The sequence below is a fragment of the Ornithorhynchus anatinus genome, chromosome 9 (genome assembly GCF_004115215.2).
Source record: "Ornithorhynchus anatinus isolate Pmale09 chromosome 9, mOrnAna1.pri.v4, whole genome shotgun sequence".
Taxonomy (NCBI): Eukaryota; Metazoa; Chordata; class Mammalia; order Monotremata; family Ornithorhynchidae; genus Ornithorhynchus; species Ornithorhynchus anatinus.
Window position 1 is genome coordinate 60,310,868 of NC_041736.1, and position 14,364 is coordinate 60,325,231.

A 14,364-nucleotide genomic window follows, 5' to 3' on the forward strand; every position below is an offset into this window, starting at 1 on the left:
GGACGGACTTGGACAGTCGGGCCCCGGGGGGGTCCCAGGAATGCCCAACCCCGCCCCACCTCCAGCCTCCGCTGAGGAAGCGGCAGCCGCAGAGTCAGGCGTCGAGGGTCCAGGAGCGGGGTCTGGTCGCCTCCTCGGGGACCCCCTTCTTGCAGACCTGAGCTCCCCCTGGGAGGACTGCCCGAGGGGCAGCTGACCACCGGAGGAGGAGGAGGAGAGCTGCAGCCTGTGCCCTCTGAACCCCCCACCCCCCGCCGCAGGACACGGGGCAGGGCCTGGCTTTTCTCGGACAGAACCGAAACTCACCCTTTACTTCTCGTGGAGCCCGGAAAAATGAAGGCTAGACTCTAAACCAATTCTTTCACCTACTGGATGTTTTCAATCTGTTTCCTCTTTGCCCCCTCCATTAATAATGATGGCATTTGTGAAGCGCTTACTGTGTGTCAAGCACTGGGGTAGATACGAGGTAATCAGGTTGGACACAGTCCCTGTCCCACACTGGGCTCACAGTCTTCATCCCCATTTTACAGATAAGGGAACCGAGGCCCAGAGAAGGGAAGTGACTTGCCCGAGGTCACAGTGCAGACAAGTGGCGGAGCCGGGATTAGAACCCAGGTTAATAATAATAATAATGTTGGTATTTGTTAAGCGCTTACTATGTGCCGAGCACTGTTCTAAGCGCTGGGGTAGACATAGGGGAATCAGGTTGTCCCACGTGGGGCTCACAGTCTTAATCCCCATTTTACAGATGAGGGAAACTGAGGCCCAGAGAAGTTAAGTGACTTGCCCACAGTCACACAGCCGACAAGTGGCAGAGCTGGGATTCGAACTCATGAGCCCTGACTCCAAAGCCCGTGCTCTTTCCACTGAGCCACGCTGCTGCTGGGAGGTTCTTCTGACTCCCAGGCCCGGGCTCTATTCACTAGGCCGTGCTGTTCAAAGACAGCTTCCGAGTCTCTTATTTCCACCGAAGAACTGTCCTCGGCTTCCAGTTCAGTGTCCTGGACATTACAGCCAAAACTCTAAGTAGCTCAATAGATCAATAAATCAATCGATTGAATTTATTGAGCACGTACGCTGTGCAGAGCTCTGTGCTAAGCGCTTGAACAGGTCGGCAATGTGCTGTGGTCACTCGGGTCGTCAAAACTCTCCGGGGCACTCGGCCTTTTCTTTTTAATGGTACTTGTTAAGTGTTTATTTTCATTCATTCATTCCATCGTATTTATTGAGCACTTACTGTGTACAGAGCACTGTACTAAGCGCTTGGGAGAGGACAATACAGCAATAAACAGTCATATTCCCTGCCCACAACGGGTTTACAGTCCAAGGACTCACCAACGTAAGTCTTGGGGGAGGTACAAGATTACAGCTTGGACACGGACCCTGTCCCACGTAGGGCTAAGTGGCAGGGAGAAGAATATAATCCCCATTTTACTGAGGCACGGCGAGGTTGAGAGATTTGCCCAAGGACACACAGCAGACAAGAGGTTGGAGCTAGGATTAGAACCCAGGTCCTCTGACAGCCAGTCCTGGCCTCTTTCCACTCGGCCACCCCTGCCCTGCCCATCAATCAATCAATTAATCAAGAATGTTTCCCCAGGTGCAAGGATCTTCTCTTGTATCTCACAGCGGGGGCCCAGCGCAGTGTTCTGCACACATTAGGGAACCTAGGACAGGGCTCTGCATGCAGTGGATGCCCAATACACAGCTTGTACACAGTAGGAGCCCATTATACTGCTTTGCACACCGTAGATGCCCAGTACAGTGCTTTGGATTCATGAATTGTACTTCCCAAGTGCTTAGTACAGTGCTCTGCACACAGTAAGCCTCAAATACGACTGGATGAATACATTCAATCCTATTCACCGAGGGCTTACTGTGTTCAAGGAACTGTACTGAGGGCCTGGGAGAGTACGGTATAACAAAATAGATGCCCGGTAATAATAATGATGGCATTTGTTAAGTGCTTACTATGTGCAAAGCACTGTTCTAAGCTCTGGGCACTGTTCTAAGCGCTGGAGTGCTCTCGCACAAGGTAGATGTCCCGTACAGCACTGACCACAAAATAGACACCCAGGACAGCACTCCGAATGCTTTGGATGCCTAGTGTACCCCTCGTGCACAGCAGGCATCCAGTACAGCATTCTGCACGCAGTAGACACCCAGTACAGCACACTCCACATAGCAGACACTCAATACATCACTGCCCACAGTAGGTACCCATCAGAGCACGGTTGGTAACGGTTGACTCAACCCCTCCATTAAGAAATGACAGCATGGGGACCGGGCTGATGATGAAGGATCAGAACACTCCTCACAGTAGGTGCCCAGTACAGTGCTCTGCACACAGTAGGGGCTCACTACAGCTCTCTGAACAGTGACCTCTCCTCGTTCTCCCTACTGTCTGGCCGCTCATTCTCGGTCTCCTTGGCGGGCTCCTCCTCTGTCTCCCACCCCGTAACTGAGGTGGTCCCTCAAGGTTCAATTTTGGGTCTCCTTCTATTCCCCATTTACGCCCACTCCCTTGGGGAGCTCATTCACTCCCACGACCCCAACTCCCACCTCTACGCGGGCGACACCCAACTCTCCATCTGCGGCCCTGATCGCTCTCCCCCTCTGCGGTCTCCTATTTCCTCCTGCCTTCAAGACATCTCCCCTTGGATGTCCTCCCGTCAACTCCAGCTGACCATGTCCCAAACAGAACTCCTCATCTTCCCACCCCAACCCCGTCCTCCCCTGACTCTCCCATCACTGTAGACGGCCCCGCCATCCTTCCTGTCTCACAAGCCCAGAACTTCGACGCGATCCTTGACTCCTCTCATTCAACCCACAGATTCAATCCATCACTTAATCCCGTCGGTTCCACCTTCGCAACATCGCTAAAATCCGCCGTTTCTTCTCCATCCAAACGGCTACGGTGTTAATCCAAGGACTTCTCCTATCCCGCCTCCTCGCTGACCTCCCTGCCTCCTTTCTCTCCCCACTCCAGTCCATACTTCGCTCCGCTGCACGGATCATTTTTCTACAAAAACCCTCAGGACACGTCACCCCGCTCCTCAAAAAACCCCAGCGGTTGCCCATCCACCTCCGCATCAAACAGAAACTCCTCATCTTGGGCTTTAAAGCTCTCCGTCCCCTTGCCCCCTCCTACCTCACCTCACTATGCTCCTACTCCAACCCAGCCCACACATTCGGCTCTTCTAATGCCAACCTTCTCACTTTACCTCCATCTCGTCTATCACGTCATCGGCCTCTCGCCCCCGTCCTGCCTCTGGCCGGGAACGCCTTCCCTCCTCGTAGCCGACAGACCATTACGCTCCCCCCCTCCCCGTTCGGAGCCTTACCGAAGGCCCGTCTCCTCCAAGAGGCCTTCCTGACTAAGCCCTCCTTTCCCCTTCTCCCACTCCCTTCTATAATAATAATAATAAGGTTGGTATTTCTTAAGCACTGAGTATGAGCGGAGCACTGTCCTAAGCGCTGGGGGGAGAGACAGGGTCATCAGGTTGTCCCACGTGAGGCTCACTGTCTTAATCCCCATTGTACAGATGAGGTCACTGAGGCACAGAGAAGTGAAGTGACTTGCCCACAGTCACCCAGCTGACAAGTGGCAGAGCTGGGATTCGAACCCATGACCTCCGACTCCCAAGCTCGGGGTCTTTCCACTGAGTCACGCTGCTTCCCGACTCGCCTGACTTCTCTGATTTGCTCCCTTTATTCATTTCCCTCTCCCATCCCCACAACGTTTATGTCCAAATCCATCATTTATTGATTTATATCAATATCTGTGCCCCCTCTAGACTGCAAGCTCATTGTGGGCAGGGAACATGTCGGTTATACCGTTATATCGTACTTTACTCGCCCAAACTGTACTAAGTGTTTTGCATACAGTAAGTGCTCAGTAAACACCATTTACGGACTGTCCACAGTCGGTGGTCAATACGGTGTTCTGCACACAGTAGGGGCCCAATTCGGTCATCCACGGGTGCTTCCGCCCTGATAAGCCAGGTCTGCCTCCTCCCACCACTCCACTCTCTGGTCATCATCCACACGGACCCTTCGGCCCTTGGGGATTAGTCCTTAAGGGCACAGACCCAAGGGGCAGCAAAAGCGTAGAGGCCCAGGCCCCCGTGGGGGTCGCCCAGGCCCCGTGCGGCCCCCCGAGAATGGCCGGAGCGCCCATCCGGCCTCTCCATCGCGGGCGGCCCCGGTCCGTCCGGGAAACCGGGCTGACCGACCAGCTGGGGCGTCCCCCGCCGCAGCCCCCGGCCCTCTGCCGCTTCCCCACGAGCCCCGCCCGGACCCCAGATTCGTGCCCGCCCGCCCCTCGCCCACCGCGGCCTCAAAAAGCCATTGATCCGGCCGGCCCCGGACCGCGCAGGTGGCCGCCCGAGGACCCGAGCGGTTCCCATGGCGACCATTGTATCCCCGCCAACAGAGTGGCGTTTCAGGGTTCTGAGAGGCGATTCAGTCCTCTTCCCCGCACTCCCCCCTTCCCCGCCCCGGCCTAAAAATGAGCGCGTACACGTGGAGGCCCACGTCGGGGCTCCCCGAGCGAGGACCGGGGGAGGCCGAGGGAGGCCGAGGGGCCCGGGAGTGGACGAAGGTGGCCGAGGAGACCGGGGTCGGCTGAGGGAGGCACCCGGGCGGCCGAGAGACCCGGGGCGGCGGAGGGAGGCCGAAGGGCCCCGGCCGTGCGGCCGAGAGAGGCGGGAGCCGGAGGACGAGCAAAGGTCACGATTCCACGGCTCAGCTGACCGGGCCGGGCGGCAATTTAAATAGCAGTCCGGCCAGTAAATCGGGAAAAAGGAGTCCTCGCTCAGCGCCCGGTTGGAAAGCGTTTAATTACGTTACTGGTTGCGCAAGCCGGGCCCGCGCCGGCCCGACGGCCGCGGGGAGAGCGGCGCCGGGGAGGGGAAGGGACAGGAGGAGGAAGAGGAGGAGGAGGAAGAGGAAAAGGAGCAGGAGGGAGAACTGTGCGCTCTGCCCTCCGGGGGTCTGCACAGTAAACCGTGGCCTCGGGGACAGGACGGGGGAGGACATTTGTAGTGTTTGCGTTGGCCTGTGACGGACGTGGCGGGCGACGGCGGTTGGAGAGACCGTCCGGCGTCTCGTCTCCCCACCGGCCGGTTCCCAGAGTCTGGAGGAAATGTCAGCGTCCAGCTCTTCCCCGACCTCCAGATACGAACACGCGAGCCCATCTGCGTGTTCACATTGAGAGGCCGCATGGCCTCGTGCAAAGAGCCCGGGCCCGGCAGTCAGAGGTCCTGGGTTCTAGTCCCGGCTCCTCCAGGCGTCTGCTGTGTGACCTTGGGCAAGTGGCTTCACTTCTCTAGGACTCAGTCTCCTCATCCGGAAAATGGGGACTGACTGTGAGCCCCACGTGGGACAGGGGTTGTGTCCAACCCAATTTGTCTGTATGCATCCTAGCGCTTAGTACAGTGCATGGCATATTGTGAGCGCTTAATAATAATAATAATAATAATAATAATAATAATGTTGGTATTTGTTAAGCGCTTACTACGTGCAGAGCGCCGTTCTAAGCACTGGGGGAGATACAGGGTCATCAGGTTGTCCCACGTGAGGCTCAGAGTCTTCATCCCCATTTGACGGATGAGGGAACCGAGGCGCAGAGAAGTGAAGCGACTTGGCCACAGTCACCCAGCTGACAAGGGGCAGAGCTGGGATTCGAACCCATGACCTCTGACTCCCAAGCCCACGCTCTTTCCACTGCGCCACGCCGCTGCTTAACAAATACCACAATTATTATTATTATTACCTTAGGGGTCGACCTGGTAGGGGTGGGTGCTTGGGAGTGTATGGGGGAGTGAGAGTGTGGGTAGGACGGTGTGCCGATCCTAATCCCGGCTCTGCCAACTGACCGCGGTTTGTTTGCTTTTTAATGGTATTCGTTAAGCGCTTACTATGTGCCGGGCACTGTACTGAGTGCTGGGGGAGATACAAGCTAAGCAGGTTAGACAGAGATGGGGCTCATCGTCTTAATCCCCATTTTACAGGTGACGTAACCGAGGCACAGAGAAGGAAGCGAAGTGACTTGCCCAAGATCCCACAGCAGACAAGTGGCGGAGCCGGGATTAGGATCCCGGCCCCGGCCTCTCCCTCCCTCTAGACTGCAAGCTCGTTGGGAGCGGGGGATGTGCCTGTTATATCGCACTCTCCCAAGCGTTCATTACAGCGCTCGGCACAGGATAAGCGCTCACATACAACGGACTGACCGACTGTATCCACTAGGCCACACTGCTTCTCTAACTGCTGGCTGTGTGACCTTGGGCAACTTACTTCACTTCTCTGGCCCTCAGTTCTCCTTTTCTTCCCCCTCCCAGGACGGGGACCGTGTCCGACCTAATTGCCTCGTGCCCAGCCGAGTGCTTAGAACTGTGTTCGACGCACAGAAAGCACGAAACAAACGCTACACCGAAAACCCAAAAATGTAACTGTTTACCATTCATTCCTCCGGTCGTATTTACCGAGCCCTTCCCGCGTGCCAAGCCCCGTACCGGGCGCTTGGGAGAGTACGCTAGAGAAGCAGCGTGGCTCAGTGGAAAGAGCCCGGACTTGGGAGTCAGAGGTGATGGGTTCGAGTCCCGGCTCTGCCACTTGTCAGCTGTCTGTGGGCGAGTCGCTTCACTTCTCTGCGCCTCAGTGACCTCATCTGTAAAATGGGGCTTAACTCTGAGCCTCACGTGGGACAACCCGATGACCTCGTATCTGCCCCAGCGCTTAGAACAGTGCTCTGCGCACAGTGAACGCTTAACAAATACCGACATTATTATTACACTACAACAACAAACCGGCACATTCCCTGCTTGTGGAGAAGCAGCGTGGCTCAGTGGAAAGAGCCCGGGCTTGGGAGTCAGAGGGCATGGGTTCGAATCCCAGCTCTGCCACTTGCCAGCAGCTGTGAGACTGTGGGCAAGTCGCTCTGCACATAGTAAGCGCTTAAAAAATACCAACATTATTAATGTGCCTGGGGGTGCGGGTGACCGTGCGAACGTGAGTGCACGCCGTTAAAACGTATGTGCGTGTGCACACAGAAATGGGTGGGACAGTGAATGTCTGTGTGTGCGGGCAGGTACGCGTGCACTCCGCTCTCCTAGCTGGGCGTCTGCAGCAAAATCAGCAATTGGGGTGAACCTTACCCAGGGCAAACTGCGGGCCCTGCCCAACCGACACTGGGGAGCACGTGCGCACAAACACACAAACACACACTCTCTCTCCCCTCTCCCCCCCCCCCACGAGAACGCTACTCCTTTCCTCCTCCAGGTTCCCGACGTTCCGGGCCTCCGTCCAGGCAGCCGGTGGCCGGCGGCAACCCGGAGCCCAGGAATCGTTACGCGAGGCCACGGGAAGTGTGGGGAGACGGGGGCCGCTCCGGCCCGAGCGCCTGCGAATGAGCCACCGTGAGAAACGTTGTCCCCCTCGGCCACGCCTGGACCTCAGGGGCCGGCGAGCTCGGGGCTGACCTCTGTAGTGGATAGAGCCCGGGCCTGGGTTCGAGTGCCGGCTCCACCACTTGGCCGCTGTGTGACTTTGGGCAAGTCACTTCGCTGGGCCTCCGTTACCTCATCTTTAAATTGGGGATTGAGACTATGAGACCCGTGTGGGACAACCCGATTATCTTGCATCTACCCCAGCGCTTAGAACAGTGCCTGGCACATAGTAAGCACTTAACAAATCCCATAATTATTATTATTATTACGTGGGGCAGGGACTGTGTCCAACCTAATTAGCTTGTTCTTCCCCAGTGCTTAGAACAGTGCCTGGCGCACAATAAGCATTCATACTATTGATGCCTGTCTACTTGCTTAGTTGTCTGTCTCCCCTTCTGGACTGTGAGCCCGTTGTTGGGTAGGGATTATCTCTATTTGTTGCCGAATCCAAGCGCTTAGTACAGTGCTCTGCACACAGTAAGCCCTCAATAAATACGATCGAATGAACGGATGAACAAATGCCTTTAAAACAAAAAGGCCCAGGCCCTTCTTCCGTGTCTGATGCAACGCCCATAAACTTGAAGGAGATTAGTGTGCTTTTTCAAAAGTTATATTTGTTTAGTGTTTACTGTGGGCCAGGAACTGTACTAAGCGTCAGAATAGATACAAGGTGACCAGGTTGGACCCGATCCATGTTCCACAAGGAGTTCACAGTCTCGAGCCCCATTTTCACATGTGGTAACTGAAGCACAGAGAAATGACATGACTTGCCCAAGGTCACCGAGCGGACAAGTGGTGGAGCTGGGATTAAAACCCAGGTCCCTCTGGCTCCCGGGCCTGGACTCTAATAATAATAATGATAGTATTTGTTAAGGGCTTACTATGTGCCAAGCACTGTGCTCTGGGGGTGGGGGAGGGCTCAGAGAGTGCATGTATGTGTGTGTGTCTGTGCATGAGCATACATATGTGCGCACATGTATGTGTGTGTGAATATGTGCCTATATCCCTGTCACTCAGAATTCCGGATAATAGTTTTCCAGCATGGCAGTGCCTCTGGGATCCAGGGGATTGTAGACCCCCCTCCAGACCCCCCCCTCAGTGTCACCCCACCCCGCATCTTAGGGGATCCTGCATTTTCCTGCCCCCGTGACATCCGAAAGTGGCTGGGGTGCCCAGCTCGGCCCTGTAGGCCTCGGCTGCCCCTGCCACGGGCAGTTATTGCCTAATGGAAGGAGCCCGGGCGTCACCAGATCTCACTTCTAACTAATAATAATAACAACTCTGGCTCCATCACTTGCCTATATCTTCTCTGTGCCTCAGTTTCCTCCTCTGTAAAAATAGGGATAAGATAGCCGTTTCCCCCCCCCCCCCCAAGTCTGTGAGCCCCGTGTGGAACAGGAACGGTGTCTGAGAAGATTATCTTGTATCTACCCCAGGGCTTAGCACAGTGCTGGAAACATAGCAAGTGCTTCAACCCCACAATCACGATTATCACTGTGGATTCCCTGGGAATCAGGGCCCTCCAAACTCCCTGCCCTTTCATCGTCTCTTTCTCTCTCCCTGCCCAAAGTCCTTCTCTCTCCTCTCCCTTTTCTTTTCTTTCCTCTCTTCCCCCTCCTCTCTTTTCTCTCCCCTTCTGTCCTTTTCCCTCCCTCTCCTCTTTTCTCTCCCCTCCTTTCTCTTCTCCTCCTCTTTTCTCTCCCCTCTTATTTTCTCTCCTGTCTTTTCTCTCCCCCCTTCTCTCTTTTGTCTCCTCTCTCCTCTTTCTCTCTCCCTCCTCTCCTCTTTTCTCTCCCCTCTCCTGTCTTTTCTCTCCCCTCTTCTTTTCTCTCCTGTCTTTTCTCTCCCCTTTCTCTCTTTTGTCTCCCCTTTCCTCTCTTCTTTTCTCTCCCCTCTTCTTTTCTCTCCTGTCTTTTCTCTCCCCCTTCTCTCTTTTGTCTCCCCTTTCCTCTCTTCTTTTCTCTCCCCTCTTATTTTCTCTCCCCCTTCTCTCTTTTTATCTCCCCTCTCCTCTCTTTTCTCTCCCCTTTCCTCTCTTCTTTTCTCTCCCCTCTTCTTTTCTCTCCTGTCTTCTCTCTCCCCCTTCTCTCTTTTTATCTCCCCTCTCCTCTCTTTTCTCTCCCCTTTCCTCTCTTCTTTTCTCTCCCCTCTTCTTTTCTCTCCTGTCTTTTCTCTCCCCCTTCTCTCTTTTGTCTCCCCCTCTTCTCTTTTCTCTCCCCTTCCTCTCTTCTTTTCTCTCCCCCCCCGTCTTTTTTTCCTCTCCTCTCTCTTCTCCCCTTTTCTCCCCCTTCTTCTTTTCCTCCTTCTCCTTAGCATTGCCTACTTATGGCAGTGGTTGGGGCACCTACCCTATGCTGAGCACGAGGGGAGATACAAAATAATCAGGTCAGCTACAGTTCCCGTCCCATACAAGTCGAAGAGGAGATCCGGACTGTAAACTCACTGTGGGCAGGGAACGTTTCTACCAACTCTGTTCTTCTGTACTCTCCCAAACGCTTAGTACAGTGCTCCGCACACAGTAAGCGCTTACTAAATACCGCAGATTGATCGATCCCATCTCTACTTTAAAGATGAGGAACCGAGGCCCAGAGAGGCGAAGGAGTTTGCCAAAGTCACCGAGCAAGCCAGCGGCAGAGCCGGGAGTGGAACCCGGATGTCCCGACTCTCAGCTTTTCCACTGCGGAGTGCCGGAGGTCTCTGGGGACGCCCAATCCAGGCCCTGTGACTTTCTCCACGCCGGGCACCCCTTCCCCCATCCAGGCCGGGCAAATGCCAGCTAGGGTAGAAAGCCAGCAGGTTTGGCCAGCGCGGGCCGGGCCCTCGGACGCCCACCCAGGCTCCTGGGCCGTCCACCCACACCCCCGGGGAGACCCTCGCCATTCCCGCCACGCCCCGGAGAGCTCCCGGAGGGACAGCGTGTTCCTGGGATGGGATCCGACTTCTCGGTCCCAGGATGCCGGTCATCCCTCCGGCCCCCTCCACCGCGTCACAGCGGGGCTCCGTTCTGGTGCCACCACCCACGATGGCAGTGGCGGACAGGGACAGGGTGGGGCGGCCCAAGGGCCGAGGACCCACCATAATAACTGTGGTACTTGTTCGGCGCTTCCTGCGTGCTAAGCACTGGGACGGTTACACCACAACCCGACGGGACACAGTCCCTGTCCCACCTGGGGCGCTGAGCCTGATGGACTCCACGTCCCCCTCGGGCTCTCAGCTAAAGGCTAACCCGAACCCCCTCCCCGTTCTCAGCCAGAGACCCCCACCCACATTCCAGCCATTCCACCTCACCAACCTGTTGACCCTCTCCCCCACCCTGCCCCATCTTCGACCAGGAAAACCCCTCCGGCTGGATTTCCCCCGTCCCCCTCCCCCAGTTCTCCAAATGGCCAGAACCGCCTTCCGCTGCGCGTCTGTTATACTGTTACATCCCAAGCGCTTAGTGCAGTGCCCTACACACGGTAAGCGCTCAGTAAATACGATCGACTCAGTCTCTCCCCAGTCCCCGCTCCTCGAGAAGGCTCTAATGCAGAAGAAGAAGAATTGTGGTAATAGGGAAGCAGCGTGGCTCAGTGGAAAGAGCCCGGGCTTGGGAGTCAGAGGTCATGGGTTCTAATCCCGGCTCCGCCGCTTGCCAGCTGCGTGACTTTGGGCAAGTCACTCCACTTCTCTGGGCCTCAGCTACCTCATCTGTGCAATGGGGATGGAGACTGTGAGCCTCACATGGGACGACTTGATGACACTGTATCTACCAGTGCTTAGAACAGTGCTTGGTACATAGTAAGCGTTTAATAAATACCAACATTATTATTATGTGCCAGGCACGGTACTAACTACTGGGGTGGCAACAAGAAAATCATGTTGGACACAGTCCCTGTTCCACTTGGGGCTCGCAGTCTCAATCCCCACTTTCCAGATGAGGTAACTGAGACCCAGAGAATAATAATAATAATGTTGGTATTTGTTAAGCGCTTAGTATGGTCAGAGCACTGTTCTAAGCGCTGGGGTAGATACAGGGTCATCAGGCTGTCCCACGTGAGGCTCACGGTCTTCATCCCCATTTGAGAGATGAGGGAACTGAGGCCCAGAGAAGTGAAGTGACTTGCCCAAAGTCACACAGCTGATAAGTGGCGGAGCTGGGATTAGAACCCATGACCTCTGACTCCCAAGCCCATGCTCTTTCCATTACGCCATGCTGCTTCACAAAAAAACTCATTTCTCACCCACCACACACCTCTACCTCTGCCTTCTCCTCCTCCTCCTTCCCCTCCCCTCAGCACTGTGCTCATTTGGATATATTTTTATTACCCTATTTATTTTGTTAACGAGGTGTCCATCCCCTCGATTCTATTTATCGTGATTATGTTGTCTTGTTTTTGTCCGTGTGTCTCCCCCGATTAGACTGTGAGCCCGTAAATGGGCAGGGATTGTCTCTATCTGTTGCCAAATTGTACATTCCAAGCGCTTAGTACAGTGCTCTGCACATAGTAATACTATTACTAATACTATTGAATGAATGAATAACTGATTTCGGTGCCTGCCTCCCCCCACCCTTCGAAGGCAGGAATGGTGTCTGCCGACCCTAGTGGACACTCCCGAGCGCTCAGCACGGCGCTCTGCACACACAGAAGACGCTCAATAAATCGCCACGACTGATCGAGTGATCAGCGCTCTTAGGACTTCCGGGGAGGTCCGCTTCCGAGCGCTCAGCACGGTGCTCTGCGCACTCAGAGGTCGCTCAATAAATAGCCCCGACAGATGGACCGACGAGCGTTCCTAGGTCTTCCAGGGGAGGTCCGGTCCTCCAAATGTTTTCCCGCAACCCCGCGGGCCCAAGTACTTCCCCCACCTTCAGGAAGCCACCTGAGATCGCTCCCCGTGTGCCCGCTCTGGCCGCCTCGTTGCCGATCCTGCCCCGATCCTGCCCTCGTTCCTCGAGCTCCATCTTTGCTCTGCGGAAGCAGCGGGGCCTAGTGGGAAGATCCCGGGCCTGGGAGTCACAGGACCTGGGTTCCAATCCCGGCTCCGCCACGTGTCTGCTGGGCAACCTCGGGCAAGTCATTTCACTTCTCTGTGCCTCAGTTCCCCCATCTCTAAAATGGGGATCGAGACCGTGAGCCCCATACGGGACGTGGACCGTGTCCGACCTGATTAAAACTTCGACCGACCCCAGCACTTAGTAGAGTGCCCGGCACATAGGAAGTGCTTAATAAATACCATTTTTAAAAAAATGATCGATCGCTTCACGTCTCATTTCTATAGCTCTTCTCTCTCTCCCTGCTAGATCAGCTAATTTGTGTCAGCTGGATCGCAGATTAGACGACAAACTTGTTCTCAAGGTCCAGGGGTGTACCTCAGCCTTCTCTGGCTCGTTGCCCAGGCTTCTAATAATTGTGGTATGTGTTAAGCATTTACTATGTGTCAAGCGCTGTTCTAAAGCGCTGGGGCGGATACAAGAGAATCAGGTCAGACGGTCCCTGTCCCACACAGGGCTCAAAATCTAAGTAAGAAGGAGAACAGGTCTCGAATCCCCATTTTAGAGACGCGAGCGTGGCTCAGTGGAAGGAGCCCGGCCTTGGGAGTCAGAGGTCGTGGGTTCCGATCCCGACTCCGCCGCTCGTCAGCCGTGTGACGGGGGGCAAGTCGCTTCACTTCCCCGAGCCTCGGTTCCCTCATCTCTAAAATGGGGATGAAGCCCGTGAGCCCCACGTGGGACAACCTGATGACCTCGTAGCTAGCGCTTAGCACAGCGCTTGGTACACAGTAAGCGCTTAACGGATACCGCCGTTAATATTATTTTACAGATGAGGTATCTGAGGCACAGGGAAGTGAAGTGACTTGCCCAAGGTCACACAGCAGATAAGTGGCGGAGCCGGAATTAAAACCCAGGTCCTCCTGATTCCCAGGCCCGGGCTCTCGTTTATTAGGCCACCGTGCTCCTCTAGTCCACTTCCCTGCGTCCATTCAGCGGCCCAGTGAGGACCTGGTGTATTTTTCAGGAAAGCAGCCCTGACAAGCGCTTAGTACAGTGCTCTGCACATAGTAAGCGCTCAATAAATACTATTGAATGAATGACAAGAAGCCCCCAAGCCCAAGCAGGTCCCGGTGGAAAGAACCTGGGCCTGGGAATCGGAGGACCTGGGTTTTAATCCCGCCTCGGCCCCTCGCCCGCTGTGTGACGTCGGGCAAGTCGTTTCACTTCTCTGGGCCTCAGTTACCTCATCTGTAAACTGGAGATTAAGCCCGGGAGCCCCACGCGGGACAGGGACTGTGCCCAACACGACTGGTTTGTATCCCCCCCAGCGCTGGGGACGGTGCCTGGCCCCACCGTGAGCGCTTAACAGATACCATTCAAAAAACCCCCAGAGCCCCGTTACCCACCGGGCCACTCCAGCCCCTGGCATCAGAACCCGGGGGAATCCTCGGTCGGTCGGTCGGTCCGTCCGTCGTATTTATTTATTATTTATTCATCCCCGAGGTCGATGGGTCCAGTCACGTGTACGGCGGCTGCTTTGAACGCCCTGCAATGTGACCTTCATACTTCCCTTATCTCGCCATCTCCGCCCCTGCCCATGTCCGGGCTGCCAGGGGCGGAACCACCAGTTCTAAAGGTGAACAACGGTGGGCCCGGGACCGGGGTGCTGCTCGTCGCCGCCGACAGACAGCCGGCTCCCTCACGCTTCCTCCCCGCTCTCACGCCGCTCCGGGTCCTCTAAAATTAGCTCCATAAAACCGGGGCCCGGCTGTAAACCTCAGCGAACTCCGAAGGCCGGGGACGACAGCTGAGAGCCCCAGCGAGGGGGAAGGGAAGGAGAGAAGGCCGCGGCCCTGGCTATTTTCAATCGGCGGCAGCTGACTGTCCTCAAAATGGCGCAGGCCCACGTTCATTCATTCATTCGATGGCATTCGCTGAGCGGTT